General features: G+C 44.7%; 1 non-coding gene across 1 annotated transcript; it reads left to right on the top strand.

The window, feature by feature from the left end:
- Window positions 1-7623: 7623 nt before the first annotated feature.
- Window positions 7624-7697, top strand: TRNAT-AGU (transfer RNA threonine (anticodon AGU)). The gene has a single exon. It is a non-coding gene; the product is annotated as a tRNA-Thr (tRNA).
- The last annotated feature ends 8620 nt before the right edge of the window (window positions 7698-16317 follow it).

Here is a 16317-nt window from a genome sequence, read left to right as displayed (position 1 = left end):
ATCTACCCGATCTTTCCTGAAGAGAAAGTAACAGCAACATTTTTATTATGTTTCTGAACATTTCAAAACCCCTGGCAAACAGTTTGGGAAACATTAAGGTAATTAACCTTATGCTAGTTTAAACAAATTGAACAAAAACATCTGGCTTACCCCAACCGCCCATGGACTTTCAACCTAATTTTTTTTAAAGAGGCAGGGCAGATGGTGTGGGTGACAGTCTCACACCTAATGACAGGATGTGATGTACCCATAACTTGTCTGTAGTCTCACTGCACTAGAGTGTATGTTTGGGACTCTACATTTATCTCAGAAATGGGAGCCCGGACTACCAATCAAAGATAATAAAAGAGTAGGATGAAATTGAGATCAAATGGGAGATCCACGGCAAGTAATTCAAAGGGTTGTTGCTAACAACTGGATAAATAAAGAAGAGAAGAACAAGGTGGGACAATTCCTAAAATCAGACAAGATGGGTCCACCAAGACTATTTGAAGGTATTGGGTACCTGGGGAGTTGTCTCCACACAGGAGCGAAACAGAAGGGGCACCGTCAAGTGGTTGAACAATCAACACCCATCCACCTTGGCAAACTCTTCTGGTGCAATGGTTCGCTGTTAGTGCTTGTGAAGGGTGAGCAGGGGCCAGACCCCTTGCAAGGTTGTGCAAGGCAATTGCCCGCTTAGTCCATGTCTTTATATGGTTTGAAATTGAGCAAAAGCCAAACTAGAGATCTGGGTTATCCCTAAGTGTCAAGTACACATAGAATCTTCAAAATATCTGGGATGTAAATTGCACAAACAAAATTTACACATTTTAAAATGTAATTATTGTTTTATTAACATATGGCACTGTTTTCGCCTTCATACACAATTAGATCTCAGATTGAACTGGGAACCAGTTACCGTTTGATACCTAGTGATTAATATCTACCATTCTTACACTGATTTCCAGGATTAAAATCTCGGCAGAGCGAACAGTCCCTCCCAGCCCAGTTTGCTTTTTGGTCTTCTCTTCTGCTTTCTGTAGAGCCCACGTGGCACTAGCGAAGATGGTGTGCTACCCCAATGATAGTATTATTTTGCAAACCTTCCCCTGCTCGTCCTTCATTCCTTCTTCAGACAGGACATACATCTGATTTGGTCGCTGCGGCGCCATCGGGAGCTCTTTCCACTCTAAAGTTGACTGTGACTGCAGGTGGATTAGATCTTCAGGACTTAGAATGCTTTTATTCAGCTGCAGATGTCCAATGGGTGGCTCATTGGCTTTCTGCCCACCTCCCTGCATGAGATGGGGTTTACCAGTAAAGACTTTTAAGGAAGGCTTAATGCACTGCTCAGCGTTTCCTACTGACCATTCTATGGATCTCCATCCGGGGTTATCATGCATGGCTTTCTCTTGCCTTGCCAGAACCTGTAAACTCACTGACACGAAGAAACCCTATGCTCCTGCACTACCTTTGCTAAGCCTTCCCACTCACACAGGATGGCTGTGCTCAGAGAAACTCCATCAATGGCATGTTGCAGGTGTCTTAAAATTGGGGACTTTGTTTCTGAACAGTGAGCTACTAAATTTCCAAACCCTTGTGGCAGACTACCATCTTCACCCCGGTCAACTCCTTACTTACAACCACCTTAAATAATCATTAAATGCCCTATTTCATGTCTGCTACCTAGCACTAACACTACAAGAGGTGTGCCAGAAGCTCTGTACCATAGGAAATGGTGGCAAACTGATAGAATGGGTGTACAGACCTATCCTGCAACATGGAAACCACTCCAGGTCTTCTTGTCATACTACCTGGGTGATTGATGTAGCCAAACCTCTGCAAGATATGGTCTAAAATACTGGACTTTCCCCACAAAGTATCCCACAGCTGTCATTTTAAGTAAATTCATAGTGCTTCCTTGTGAATGCATTCTGCCCGTTGCTTGCCATTGGCCTTGTGGTTTGTAACTCACAATTTGTTGCTTTCAATTTGCTTGCTTTATTTGTTTTAGGCCATGCAGCTTGAATTCGTCTCTTCCCTTGCCAAAACCTTATTTACAGTATCCTGCTGAGTGCTTCCTTTCTGTAAACAGGCCTGTAAATCTTGTTCTTATCTCATCATATTTGCTGTGCATTCAAAGAACAAAGTCAAATGTCAGGCTCTGTCTTCGGTGGGAACTTAGTGTTTACTTTCCTTTCTCTGACTTCAAAGTGATAGGATTTATGCAACAATCTTGCTGGATACTGGTGTTAGGAAAGAGTTTTTTATATCACATGACAACATTTAAATAGACTTCAGAATATATCAGAATTGCACCCTACTCTGTATCACTCCACTTTATGCCACTCCATGCCACTGTTCTCTTCTCCATTCGGAACCACTCCACATTATGCCACTGCTCTCTATGCTACTTCACACTATGCCTCTCTACTCTGTACTACTCTGCTCTAAGCCACCGCACTTTGCGTCTCTCTACACCACTGCGCTCTGCTCGTCTGCACGCCATACCACTCCAGTCTAGGCAACACCAATCTAATCTGCACAACTCCACTCTCTGCCACTCTGCAACGCTGCACTGTACGCCACTGCACTCTAAGCTAATACACTTTACTCTGTAACACTCAACTCTATGCCCCTGCACTCTACATCAATACGCTGTACATCATTCTAATCTACTCTGCATCTCTGCACTCTATGCCACGGCACTCTACACTACTTTACTCTATGCCATCACACTCTATGCCACTTTATGCAACTGCACTCTAACATGCACTTCTCCACTCTAAGCCACCTCACTCTACTGTGAAATAATCTACTTTATGCCACTGCACTCTGTGCCACTGCATTCTATGCCACTGCACTCTACCCTGCACCTCTCCACTCTATGCAACTGCACTCTACTCTGAAACAATCTATTCTATGCCACTGTACTCTATACCACTCTGACCACTGCACTCTAGTTCAGTGCACTCTACACACCTGCAAGCTGACACTCTGCAATACTGCTCTGACCGCCACTATACTGTACACCACTCTGCCCTGTACTACTGCATTTTGCACCAATATACTCTATTCCACTGCATTCTATGCCACTCTACTCTGCCCAATGCCACTCTATGCAACTGCACTCTACACCAGTGCACTCTAAACAACTGCACTGCCCTTTATTCTGCACCACTGTACTCTATGCCACTGTTCTCTGTACCACTCTACACCACTGCACTGACACTCTACTCTACAACTCTGCACTCTACACCACTCTACTGTATGCCACTGCACTCTAGGCACTCTACTCTGCACCACTCTACACCACTACACTTTATGCCACATGAGTCTACTCTGCACTCTATGACACCACTCTGCATTACTGCGCTCTCTGCTACTCTATTGTATGCCACTCTACTCCACTGCACTCTATGTAACTCTACCCCATGCCACTCTATGCCACTGCACTCTGTGCCAATGCACTCTAAACAACTGCACTGTACGCCACTGCCCTCTACTCTGTACCACTGTACTCTACGCCACTGCTCTGTGCCACTCTACTCCACTCTACATCACTGTACTGACACTCTACTCTGCAGTGTTGCACTCTCCACCACCATACTATACACCAATGTACTATGTACTACTGCATTCTATGCCACTGCACTCTATGCCACTCTACTCTGCATCACTCCACTCTACAGCACTTTGCCCTACACTGCACCACTCGACACTACACCACTGCACTCCCTGCAATGTGAGTCTACTCTGCAATCTATGCCACTGCACCACTCTACACTACTGCTCTCTCTGCTACTCTATTGTATGCCACTCTACTCCACTGCACTCTATGCCACTCTACTCTGTCCATTACCACTCCATGCCACTGCACTCTACGCTAAAGCACTCTAAACAACTGCACTGTACTTTGCACCACTGGGCTCTACACCACTGCTCTTATGCTAGTCTACTCCACTCCACTATGCCACTAGCTTTAAGCCATGCTGAACAGCAGCTACTCTGGTGTATAACATGGCTAATGGCTAAAACACATTAGCAAAGCCATTAACTCTTTCGTAGATGAGACCTATTGGCTTTGCCAATGTTTGTTAGTACTATGAGGTACCGAGGTACCTGAAAGAACTGTGAAAAATACAATTACATCATAATAAAAGCTGCTACAAAATGCGCAAATACATTTTGGTTAAATTAAAAAAAGTGCTTCTCAAATACAGATTTGAATAATATACAGTTTATACCTAGTGTTCAAAAAAATTATAACACTCCATTAAAACCACAAACTCCACAGCTCACCTTGAAACACCATTACAATACCTCTCTGAAAGAAATATCTTTGCCACCAGACAACTTCAAGTGACTCCTTTTAGTAAAGTCAATGCAGGTTTTCAAGCCCCTTTGTATTTGCAGATTTACCTGTTGCCCACATTTGCATGTCTTTAGGGAAGGAGACCCCCTGACAAGAAGGCCTATTCTTATCTGTCTGCCCCTCCCTCCCTCAGAGCACCGGAGACCCCCTGCCTTCCAGCCCAGCTGGGGAAACTCCTCTGCCCGTAATTTCGCCCTTCCTCCGTTGCCCTTTAGATGAAAGCTAAAATTACGGACAAATGCCGTCCGTTAAAGCTTTCATCACGGACAACGGACAGCAGGGCGAAATTACGGACAGTCCGTGAAATTTACGGACGGGTGGTCACCCTACGAGTCACATTCCCCTTCCTGGTCGGGAGCAGCAGAGTTGTGCAAGTCCAAAGAAGCGGGCGGGTCTGCTGCTGTTCGCAACGGCCCATTACACTCACCGTAATTTCTGGCACTGCAAAGAGAATATTCTCAGTCAAGCTAGCGCGAGATGGAAGCTCCATTGTTGTACCTCTTCATGATCTTTTTGCACCCGCTAGTGAGATAACCTTGCACATGTTAACATCACATTTTAAAGTTTTGGCTTCTGCTCCGTGCACCCTCATCTGACTGCCTATCTGAAGAAAATCTATGGATGTCACAGAAATTTGTACTGTGACTCGCAGCGCTATACGCCCTGCTCACTAGCACTTATGAACCAGGTCCATGCCCTTCACGACAGACTGTTTGTGCTAAAACCTTAACTCAAATTATATTTTGAGCAAATGAAAAAAAGTGTGTCTCACAAAATAATTTTATAAAAGAAATCTTTGCCAATTTCGCACATCACAAACCTGCTTCTTTCTATTATTAAAAATGGGTCTTTTGCGGATAGTAAGAGTCGGAGGCAGGAAGCTGTTGTCACTCAGAAATTACTTAGTTAGCTAGTCTAATGTTTACCCATGTCTGAAGCCTTGACGTTTTGCCTTGAAAAGCTAGCAGTTGTTTTTTGGTGCTAAACAGGAGGGCTGCACCCACGTACATTGTATTCCTAATGGTGAATGCAATATCTCGATCGAATGGGCTCTGAAATAAAAAAAAAATGCACCTGTGTTAATGGCCATCGAATCACCAAAATGCCAGGGGTAGCAGAAGTGACATCACATACCATTTGACATTAATGGCATCACAGGAAGTGCCATCATATGACCCTTGACCCTGACTTTTTTCAGGAAGCCATATCACATGACCCAAAATCACATTCAGTTACATTCATTCCTATTCATTCTCATTCACTTGCATTTGTTCCTAATCTCACTCATACTTCCTGACACTAAGGCCCAGGTTTACTAATGCTTTGCACCGTACCTGTGTCCCTTTTGTGATGCTGAGCAAGTGAAAAGTGTTAGGGTGGGGTTTACCATCAAACGCAAATCCTGGTTTGTGTTGGATAGAATCCCAAAGTAACGCAAAATTGTGCTATGCACTGTTTTGTGCTATTTTGCATCAAGTGATTGTCCCATTGATGGTGCATGGGCATTCCCATGCAATCACCTAAGGGTTTTGACACAAATCCCCGTCTACAAACAATTGTAGAGTGGAATATGCACCAAAATCTTATGACTGCTCAAAGCAGGCATAATAAGCAGAATTGTTTTCATATCTCCTCATTTTCTAACTTTGCATGTGTGCTGCATTGTACCGCACATACACAAAGTGGGGAAAGGCAAGAGATAATTTTTGCACAAAACCTATGCTTCAGAGAAGGCACACACCCTTTCACTATGGCGCAAGGGTGTGTGCGTTGGTGTATTGCAGCCAAAACTGCACTAGTGCACAAGGACAGAAACAATGCACCACATCTCAGTAGATATTGTACATTTTTAGGGTCGAGCCTGCGCTAGCATGCACTTGCGCATGCGTATCGCTTGCGAGACGCTTAAGTAGTTAGAAAAGGGCTCGGAGCCCCCTCCATGTCACGTCAGTGTCCTACATTGGTTCGTGGGCTTGCCTTTTAAAATCTGCTTGCTTTCATTAGTGGAGGGCATGCATACGTCATGCCTTTTCCAGTGGTTAGCCCTCCTCGAGCGCAGCGACCAAGTACTGAAAACATACGAGGCTTGCTGTTTTCCGTCCGGTTTGTGGATTACTTTTTTTCTTTTTTCGCAGTGCGATCTCGCTTGGCAGAAGTTGAGCGCTTTGCATGACATCGACCCTGTTACATAGTTAATTGCAATTTTGCCGGTTACGTAGATAATTGCACTTTTGCCGATAGGTTTCACTACGAGTGAACTGTAGCAGCGCGATCGTGCTCTTTTTTTTCCTTTTAATGTGGCAAGAAAAGTCCGGTTGGGAGTTTACAACTCCTAATAGCTCTAACTCGGAGAAATGCGAGACCCGTTGCATTGCAAATGCTTGTTTCTCTCCCTTTGACATAAGGCCGCACAGCATCTTTGGGGCAGCATTGCCTTTACATCAAAGAATGTGCCTCAGTTTCACACAGTCTCACTCATACCTGTCACTGCTTCTCACTCACTTTCACTCACACACGCTTAGACATACAGGCACATGCTAAAACACACTGTCTTATCTCACATAAACACTCTAACACACAACACACGCACAACATGCATTTAAAGATATCTTTACTTACTACAGCTGCCACCAAAGGCGCCGTGCAGCTAAATGTGCCCCATGTTTTATTACATTAATAGTGAATAACAGAATATTGTTCGCTATTTGTGGAAAATAAAATGTGCTGTAAATATGAACTGTGGAGTCGCCTCGTGTTCTTGGCAGCAGCGACCCCTGGCGGCCCCTTAATGACGTCCATGCCTGTGTCCCAGTGTTTACTAAAGGTGGGCGCGTGTGTCACTCGCGGTGTTAGAGAAAACCTCCCCCTGGATGTGTAATATGCGTTTACAAAGTTTCTTTCAGTGCTCTGTGCTTGCGTTGGATATATATATTATTATAAGCATAGCACATCGGAGTCTCCGCTTCATATTTTGAAGCATTAACAGGTGGGTGTTTCGTGATATTCTTGTTTCTAAAGCATGTTTTACCGCACCCCTGATTCCCGTGGCAGTTTATTCACATACTCAACCTTTTGTTATAAAAATAAGGAAAGACAAAGAGATTACGGTCAAAACCAGGAATAAGTGTGTGAAAAGGTAGTTGTTTCCTTAACAATTGTGAAGGCGCTTTAGTCCCACAAAAAGCACTACATAAGTACCACTGCACGAAACTGAGACCTGGAATGCTTCTGATTACAGAACATGTGTGACAGCTGAGTATGCAGCCGGCGCTGTGGCTTAGTTGGTTAAAGCGCCTGTCTAGTAAACAGGAGATCCTGAGTTCGAATCTCAGCAGTGCCTACGCTTTTCATTACCTTCTTCAAGGGGAAAAACTACCACAGAAATTAGGTAAACTGCTGTCTTTTTTTTTTTTTTTTTTACTTCTGGTCTCATCATTGTTCAAATACAATTGGCAGCTTTCTTATTTTTCACAATCTTCAAAGAGAAAAGTCCCATCTTTGCATTTCTTAGTGATTGACCTTTTTGTTCCTTTGAAGTCGAGACGTGACCTGCTGGCGATTTGCTGCGTCATTGGCGGTGGCCTGGGAACACTGAACGGAGGAAGAGACCGGAGCTACTGTACGTCCTGCTGGGAGGCGTTTGTTCCAGGGGGGCCGAGGCAGTGAACGGGAAGGCCCTTCTCATGGCAGCACTCACAGGGATGGACGGTGTGGGAGGCAAGGTTCACGAGCAAAGATAAACCTGGAGTTTTGCAGTGAGCAAGAGAAGGCTCTTTTAATACATGAATTATATATACTACCTCTAAGTTGGTTACTAGACCCGACTTTGGAAGGGGTGACACTTTGACCCAAAGCAGTAGCAGTCTTTTTCAGAACCTTAGGCCCAGCTCAGACAGGAAGCAGCTTGGAGCACTGTGTTCAGCTCTTGGGGCTCCATATGTAGTGCTTCAGAGGCTTCTGGGGGTCTCACCTGCAGCTCCAGCTGTGGTATGGTCCGTCATGGGATGTTTATACTGCATGGTGAAGGCACCTCCGACTGCAGGTTTTGGTTGAGTCTAGAAAAGCATTTATTCCAAAAGCAAGAGTCTGTCACTATGAAGTGTTTGTACTGCAGGGCAAGAGGGAATGTTGCGCCTAAAATATACACTCAGCCATCACACCTTTTGTTACATGCTTGCATTGTTTACAGAAACCACCCATTTGTACTACTACAGGCATTACCACCAATGTTCCCTCTAATTTATTTTTGTTTTGTTTTCTTTCTGTGGGGCAACTAAGGGGGTCATTCTGACCCTGGCGGCCGGTGGCCGCCAGGGCCACCGACCACGGGAGCACCGCCAACAGGCTGGCGGTGCTCCCACGAGCATTCTGACCGTGGCGGTTCAGCCGCGGTCAGAAGCGGCAAGTCGGCGGGCTCCCGCCGACTTACCGCTGCTCGGGGGAATCCTTCATGGCGGCGGAGCGCGCTCCGCCGCCATGAGGATTCTGACAGCCCCTACCGCCATCCTGTTCATGGCGGGAAACCCACCATGAACAGGATGGCGGTAGGGGGTGCCGCGGGGCCCCTGGGGGCCCCTGCCGTGCCCATGCCAATGGCATGGGCACGGCAGGGGCCCCCATAAGAGGGCCCGCAAAGTATTTCAGTGTCTGCCTTGCAGACACTGAAATACGCGACGGGTGCAACTGCACCCGTCGCACCCCTGCAACTACGCCGGCTCAATTCTGAGCCAGCGTCCTCGTTGCAGGGGCATTTCCTCTGGGCCGGCGGGCGCTCTTTTGGAGAGCGCCCGCCGGCCCAGAGGAAATGTCTGAATGGCCGCCGCGGTCTTTTGACCGCGGTGCGGTCATTTGGCGGCGGTACTATGGCGGACGGCCTCCGCCGTCCGCCATAGTCAGAATCACCCCCTAAGTGTCTGTGCACACTCTGAGCTGTGTGCAACTGAGGGGCATATTTATACCTGTTTTGCGCCAAATTTACATAATTTTTTTAAACGCAAATTCTTTGCAAAACTAACTCCATATTTATAGTTTGGCGCTAGACTGGTCTACCCCCACACGTATGGAGTTAAAGTCATTTTTGGGACGTGGAAACCTACTTTGCGTCAATGAGATACAAAGTAGGTGTTACCGTGCAAAAAAAGACTCTATGTAGCACCATATTTATCCCCCTGTGCTAAAATCACATGCGGGAGGGAGGAGGGGTCATAAAATGGCGCAAAGCTTGCTTTGCACCATTTTTTAATGCCTGGGTCAGGGCAGGCCTTAGGGGACCTGTGTGTCTATTTCCATAGTGGAACATCATGGAATAAGCCCACAGGTGTCCTCCCCAAGCCCTAGGTACACCCCCACCCACACCAGAGGGACAGTGGAGGATGGAGGATCTCATCCCAGGTAAGTACAGGTAAGTGTTTTTTTTTAAAGTTTCATTGAGGGCCCTAAAATGGGCCCCCCTACATGGCACTGGGTGCATTGGCCATGCCCAGGGGTCCCTGGTCCCCTGTACTGGCCACTGGGGTGGTTGGCATGACTCCTGTCTTGTCTAAGACAGGAGTCATGTGGTATGGATGGTTCTGGGTTAGAAAATGACTCTAGGCAAGTTAGAGCCATTTTTTTGTACGCTAACCTGCCTAACGTAATTTTTGTGTGTAAAACCCCCTTCTTCCATACTGCCAGCCCCACCGACTAACGTCATTTTCTTTTTTTTACAATAGCCTACCCTTTGCACCGGCTTGCACCATTCCATAAATATGGTGCCCAGCTGGTGCAGAGAAATGGTGCAAGCTGGCGCAAAACGTTTTGGTGCAAAACTGCGTTAGTGCAGTTTTGCACCAAAAAGTATAAATCAGGACCTGAATCTTAACAGGAGTCACTATGAAAGGCAACGCCTCTCTTTCATTTTTGGATGAAATGGGCAGAGGGGTGCATGGCTGAAAGTTTTATTTTTTAATAAGTGCTATGATGCCTGCCAGTGTTGCCAGCATCAAATCTCTTTTTCATGGCAGCTGGATGGGGCAACATAGAAAAAGGAGTGTAGAGAGGGAGTGAGCCAGTTAGAACAAGTACAGCAATTGGGGGCAAGCAACAACATGGACAGCAGGAGGGGCAAGCAAGAACACATCAGCAGTTGGAGACAAGCAACGACATGGACAGCAGGAGGGACAAGCAAGAACACATCAGCAGTTGGGGGCAAGCAACAACATGGACAGCAGGAGGGGCAAGCGAGAACACATCAGCAGTTGGGTGCAAGCACCAACATGGACAACAGGAGGAGCAAGTAACAATACAGACTTCGGGTGGGGGCAAGCAACAAAACAGACAGCAGGAGGAAGGTGGGGGGGCAAGCTACAACATGGACAATGGGCAGAAGGGGGCAAGTAATAGGTGGACACAAACTACACTAAAGACACCACAACAATGTTCATCAGGATTTGAGCAGCACACCATCATCAATGTTGTAGAAGGAAATCAAGGGATAAGTATGACACAGTACAGTTAAATGCATTGCAAACAGTCCTTATGACCCAGAGAGACCCAAATTAGTACAGCATTAAATGTTATGTCTTCTAGGTTTGAAAAATACAAATTATAGAGGATTGATGTCAACTCACCCAGTTCTAAAACTTATAATTGTTAAAAATAAAATGATACTCATTGCAAATTGGGCGGTGCATCTTCATTCTTCTTGTAATGTCCGTCACTCTTGCCTGGCTGAACCTGTCTGGTAGATAAGCTGGAGTCTTGAACTTTCAACATTTGTTTGTTATTTGTGCAGGATAGGACTAGGAGAAGGCCTGCGTATTGAAACAAACAGTAACTGTATTACACAGCAAAGGAGAAGGACTATAGAAAACAAGGTAAGCTTCATGAGGAGTCAGGAGTGTACCAAGAAGACTCAGAGCAAGAATATAAAGAGAATTTTCACATCAGCGATGCAGCAAACACATACTCAGCAGCATTTCCCAAATCAATGCAGATCTCTCCAGTCCATAGAGCTAAGTGAGTACTAGTCCTCAGAGTCGTCACCATCATCATGGTTTCGCTTTGAAGTTGATCCTCCTCCTGAGTAACTCCATCCCAGTCCCAAACAGAGAGAGTTAGACCTGTGTAGTGCACTGCTGTTGAAGAACAAATAGAGAAACAGTATTGGAGAATGTTGTGCAGATTTGTGTTTGGTAACTTAAGTGGCTGGTGTGGTCTCTGTGGAACCAGAAAAAAGAAGTGGACCAAGTAGGTAACTTTCAGAAAGATTTAAAGGCTAATCAATTTCAGAAAAAAATGATCACCCATCAGCAACAAACATTGCAAATCATCAAATTCAAATTTACAAATTTGTTGAACTCCCTCCCTCACTGTCAGCCACCACATACATCATCAATCATCACTCACAATCATCACTCATTGGTGCAATAGTTAGTAGTTACCTCTTCCAATCCAACTACGTCAGTTGAAACAAAATAGCATTGCCTTTTTGATGGTAGCAACACATTGGAATCTCGCCCTCGCTCTACTGTGTCAAAGACACCATCAACAAATGATTGGAGGGGAGTCCGGGGTAAGAGATTGGAAGTGGACTCTTACGCCATTGTGAAGTACAGTTCTTTAGAGAAGCAAGTGTTCAGTTTTTTACTAAACTACAGAAGGGTTGGAATGGTCCCGATGGGGAAATGTCATTTCTTTTCTGAACTTCTTGAACTCCAATATGATGGTGTCCTAACTGTGGATATGCCAGGAGCCACTGGAGGGGCTGGGCTCATCAGCTAGAGAGACAGGATGCAGATGGTTAAGAGGATGGTGGGGACCAGGAAGTGGAGATATTAGAGCTGAAACACAGTTACGGGGATGTGGACATATTTCCTCTGGCCCTTGATGTGGCATTGTCGAAATAAGCCTCAGCAAGGCTTACTAGTGCAAGGGGTTCGCCCTTCTCTGCACAAAGTCCTCAGACCATATAGGAAGAAGTTGGCACAGAAACCGAAATAAAAGACAAAGTTTATTAAACCTCATGAGGTGGTACTGCAGTTCAAACAGCACCCTTCGGTAATGTTTGAAGTAGCACACTGAACTAAGAGAGCATGGTCCTTTTATACCCACGCAGGGGCTAAAAGAAGGTGGTACACTTATAGAAGCAAGACTTATATACATATAAGGTCATCTGGAAATGCACAGTCGACAGGTAGGAGAGGCTAACAGTTTTCAAGGACTAGTAGACATATTACTGTCGGGTACTATTTACTAACAGCTGCAGACCTTACTGGGCATGTGCAAAGTGGGAGAGGCTAAATATATCTTGTCACTAGACAGATTTTCAAGAGTAGTTAACAGGAAGGTAGGACAGAGCACATGGCGAGCACATGGCAGCATGTGGCAGAGATAATGGCTGCCATTAATACAAAATGGATTCCGCGAAATGTTCACGATAGTTGCTAAATACAAGATGTCTTCTGCTAATGCTTAATCTAATCACTACTAAATTACAACAGCGACCCTTTCAGCATTAGCTGAAGACATTCGTCTTTCTGGGATAATCTAAATATTCATCTTGTATATTTATGCTCATCATTTCAGCTATTTCCTTATCTAACATGTGTTGTGCTTTCATTTCTGTAATATTTCTTTTGGTAGGCATACAAGCAGTAATACACATGGAGCAGAACATTGGACCACACTGAATACAGATACAGCATGTGAAAAATATTGCAATCATTACACACAGGATAGTCAGTAGTTTCCAGCCCCAAGTGGAAACAAGAGCCCAAAACCATCCAGAAAAAGTCCAAGTACCAGTCTCTGTGAATTTCTGCAGCAATTTTATGCAATTTAGATATTGCATCATATACTGAAGGCGAGTGATCTGGAAAGAAAACGCAGCAACTACTACCAATGATGTGACATGCACCACCTTGATCAGCTAATATCACATCTAGTACCATACAATTTTGGAGCGCTACAATCCTCGCAGTTTGGAGCTCCTCGGTAATATTCCCAAGTGCCAGAGCTGCCTGATTGGTAACAGCTTCCACAATCCTAGTCAATCGTCTCACTTTCCTACTGTTTATCGCAGCACCCACAAAGGAGAACAACCCTAAATTAAAATCAACATATTTTTGCAGGCTAGTGTCCGTTTGGCCTACCTCGTTTGTACTTATTGTCCTTTTATATCTATTTTTAATGATGTCATTGAACAGTTTAAAATCTCGGTGTTATGATGCAGGTGCCAAAAACCTAGGGGGTAATAGAAAAGATACATAACACACACCTGACCACCCAACAGGTAGATGGTTATATCCATAGTTACCACAAACAAAATATGTATAATGTGAAGCTGTAAAACTACTATTATTTACACCCTCAATAGTTAAAATCAAGGTACAATCGCTTGTCCCCACTGGAAGTCGCCCAATGCTACGTATACTTAAATCTGCTCTAGTTTTTGTAACAGAAATCACAAATTGTTCTTTCTTGTCAGAGTCTCTTATATTTGTGAAGACATATGGTATTGAAACATTGTCCGGTTGATACTCTTCCCATTTAGTTCCTTTGGCTTGGGGATACCCATCTTTGTCTTGGTAGCATACTTTATTAAGGCGAAAAAGAAGTCCGCCCTCTGTACGTTTTCCAGATGCAAACAAAAGCGTATACCAAGCTTGACAAGAACACAGTGTGAAAAAGGAAGAGGAATGAAAGGTGTTCCTCCTTTCTTTTGATACACAGGTATCATTCCACATACCGAACAGTTAGTAGTATTTGTAGCATTATGAGTATGATGCAACATCTGAATGAAAGTACGATTGACGGTGCTTTGCTCCTGACAGGGAAGCGTAAAATAATAGTGATCTTCTGGTACTGAAGTAGTGGCAACAAAAAACTCACAAGCAGGAGCCATCTTTTCAACAAACCAGGTGATTATTGCTATAACCACCAAAACAACAACAAACCCCATAGTACTAATGATTAATTTGTTATTCATTTTAGCAACAGTGATAATCGACCCTTCCAGAAATTTATTAAAAACAATCGTTGGAGCTCTTATCCCTGGGCAGCTGCTGATTTCTTCACCATGGGCCAAAACGGTATCACTACTCTAATGCATGGCTGATCCCCCTCTTGCCACATTGGCTCTCTGTTTCACTAACCCATGGTGGTAGCTCAACCAGTTTTTTTCAGCACTACAGATTCTTTCCTCGGTCTCAAATTATATCGCGACACTCCAGAAATCGTATGGTCCGGGAAGAACTCCGCAGATTCGTCAGCTGATATAGCACGGCCTTTCTCCGTAGTCAAAATCTCTCGATGATTGGTCAGCACAGCAGGTTTCACCAAGGTAGGTAGCACTCTCTTGCAGTGAGTACTATGGACCCAGTTCTTTCGGTTCGTCACTCAAACTGCTGTCTTTGTCGCAAGGAGCACCTGCTCTGGGCCTCGGCACCTTGGTTCCAAGCTGCTTGATCTTTCAAAGGACTTAATCATCACCTGGCCACCAGGTCGGAGTTCATGGCCTTCACCTGTAGATCTGTCAGGAAGTGCTTCTCGAACCTGTTGATGAATAGAAACCAAATTGGCGGTTAACTGTGCCAAATATTCATTCATCAGGACACAAGGTATATCATATACAGAATTTGGCTTAGGAACTCCCCAAATGTTCTTTGGCCTTCCAAATACTATTTCATAGGGTGTAAGGCCTGTTCGAGAGTGGGGCACTGACCTAATAGACAATAATGCCAAGGGTAATGCATCAGGCCAAGTTAAAGATGTGGAAGCCTGTATCTTCGCTAACTTCAGCTTCAAAGTAGCATTATACCTTTCCACCAACCCTGCTGATTGTGGGTGGAAAACCGCATGGAGCTTCTGTTTGATCCCTAATCCTTTCAGGACATACTTAATAACTTCCCCAACAAAATGAGGTCCGTTATCATTACATAAAAGTCTGCAAACACCAAAGCTAGGGAAAAAATCCTTCAAAAGCACCTTCGCTGTGGTAATGGCTGTATTATCCTTTGTGGGGTACGCCTCTATCCATTTACTGAAGGCACATACCACCACCAAGACATACTTTAAATTGTTGCAGCGTTCAAGCTGAATATAATCCATTTGTAGAACTTTGAAAGGTGCAGTTGGTGTAGTAAACCCTCCCGCAGGAGTTCGTGTCCCTTTTACAGGATTGTATTGGAAACAGATCAAACAAGACTGTACTACTCTCTTAGCTGTACTGGAAATTTCTGGATGCTCCCAAACTTGCGTAAGCAACTTCATTATTGTTGAAGCTCCAACATGTGCCAGCCCATGTGCCATCTGAACCATAGGTAGTACAAAAGCTATAGGCAATTTCCATTTATCCACCTGCTTATTCCGCCAACAGCCCTCATCATCCAATTCTCCTTCTTCAGACCATTGCTCACGTTCTTTCACAGAAGCAGATATCTGTATATCTAATACGTCTTGTCTAGCATTATGCCAACGTTCAGCTTGTGACTTCACTACATACATAGAAGTAGAACTTCGCTGCGTCGCAGTCTCACGTGCTTTGCATTCCGCAAGGGCATTACCTTGCCCTATCTTATCGGTAACTCTCTTGTGTGCACTACATTTCACAATAGCTATTTTCTTTGGATATGTCAATGCAGTCAAGAGGTTATGCACTAATTCTCCGTGCATTATCTGCATCCCGTGGGATGTGAGAAAGCCACTCTCCTTCCAAAGCAAACCAAAATCATGAGCCACTCCAGAAGCATAGCGGCTGTCTGTATAAATATTCACACATAAGTCAGTACTAAGCTCACATGCTCGTGTCAAAGCTATTAGTTCAGCTGCTTGAGCTGACTTCTGTGGTATACGAGCTGTCTCCACTACCGTGTGTTTTGTGGTGATTGCATATGCAGCTGAGGTCGTACCGTCTGGCAACTTCAAACAAGACCCATCAACCCACAATTCCCCGTCTACATCTGGAAGGTGCGTATCTTGCA

The sequence above is a fragment of the Pleurodeles waltl genome, chromosome 12 (genome assembly GCF_031143425.1).
Source record: "Pleurodeles waltl isolate 20211129_DDA chromosome 12, aPleWal1.hap1.20221129, whole genome shotgun sequence".
In the NCBI taxonomy this organism is placed as follows: domain Eukaryota; kingdom Metazoa; phylum Chordata; class Amphibia; order Caudata; family Salamandridae; genus Pleurodeles; species Pleurodeles waltl.
The sequence above is the reverse complement of the archived record's forward strand: the minus strand, read 5'-3'. Positions and strand labels throughout refer to the sequence as shown.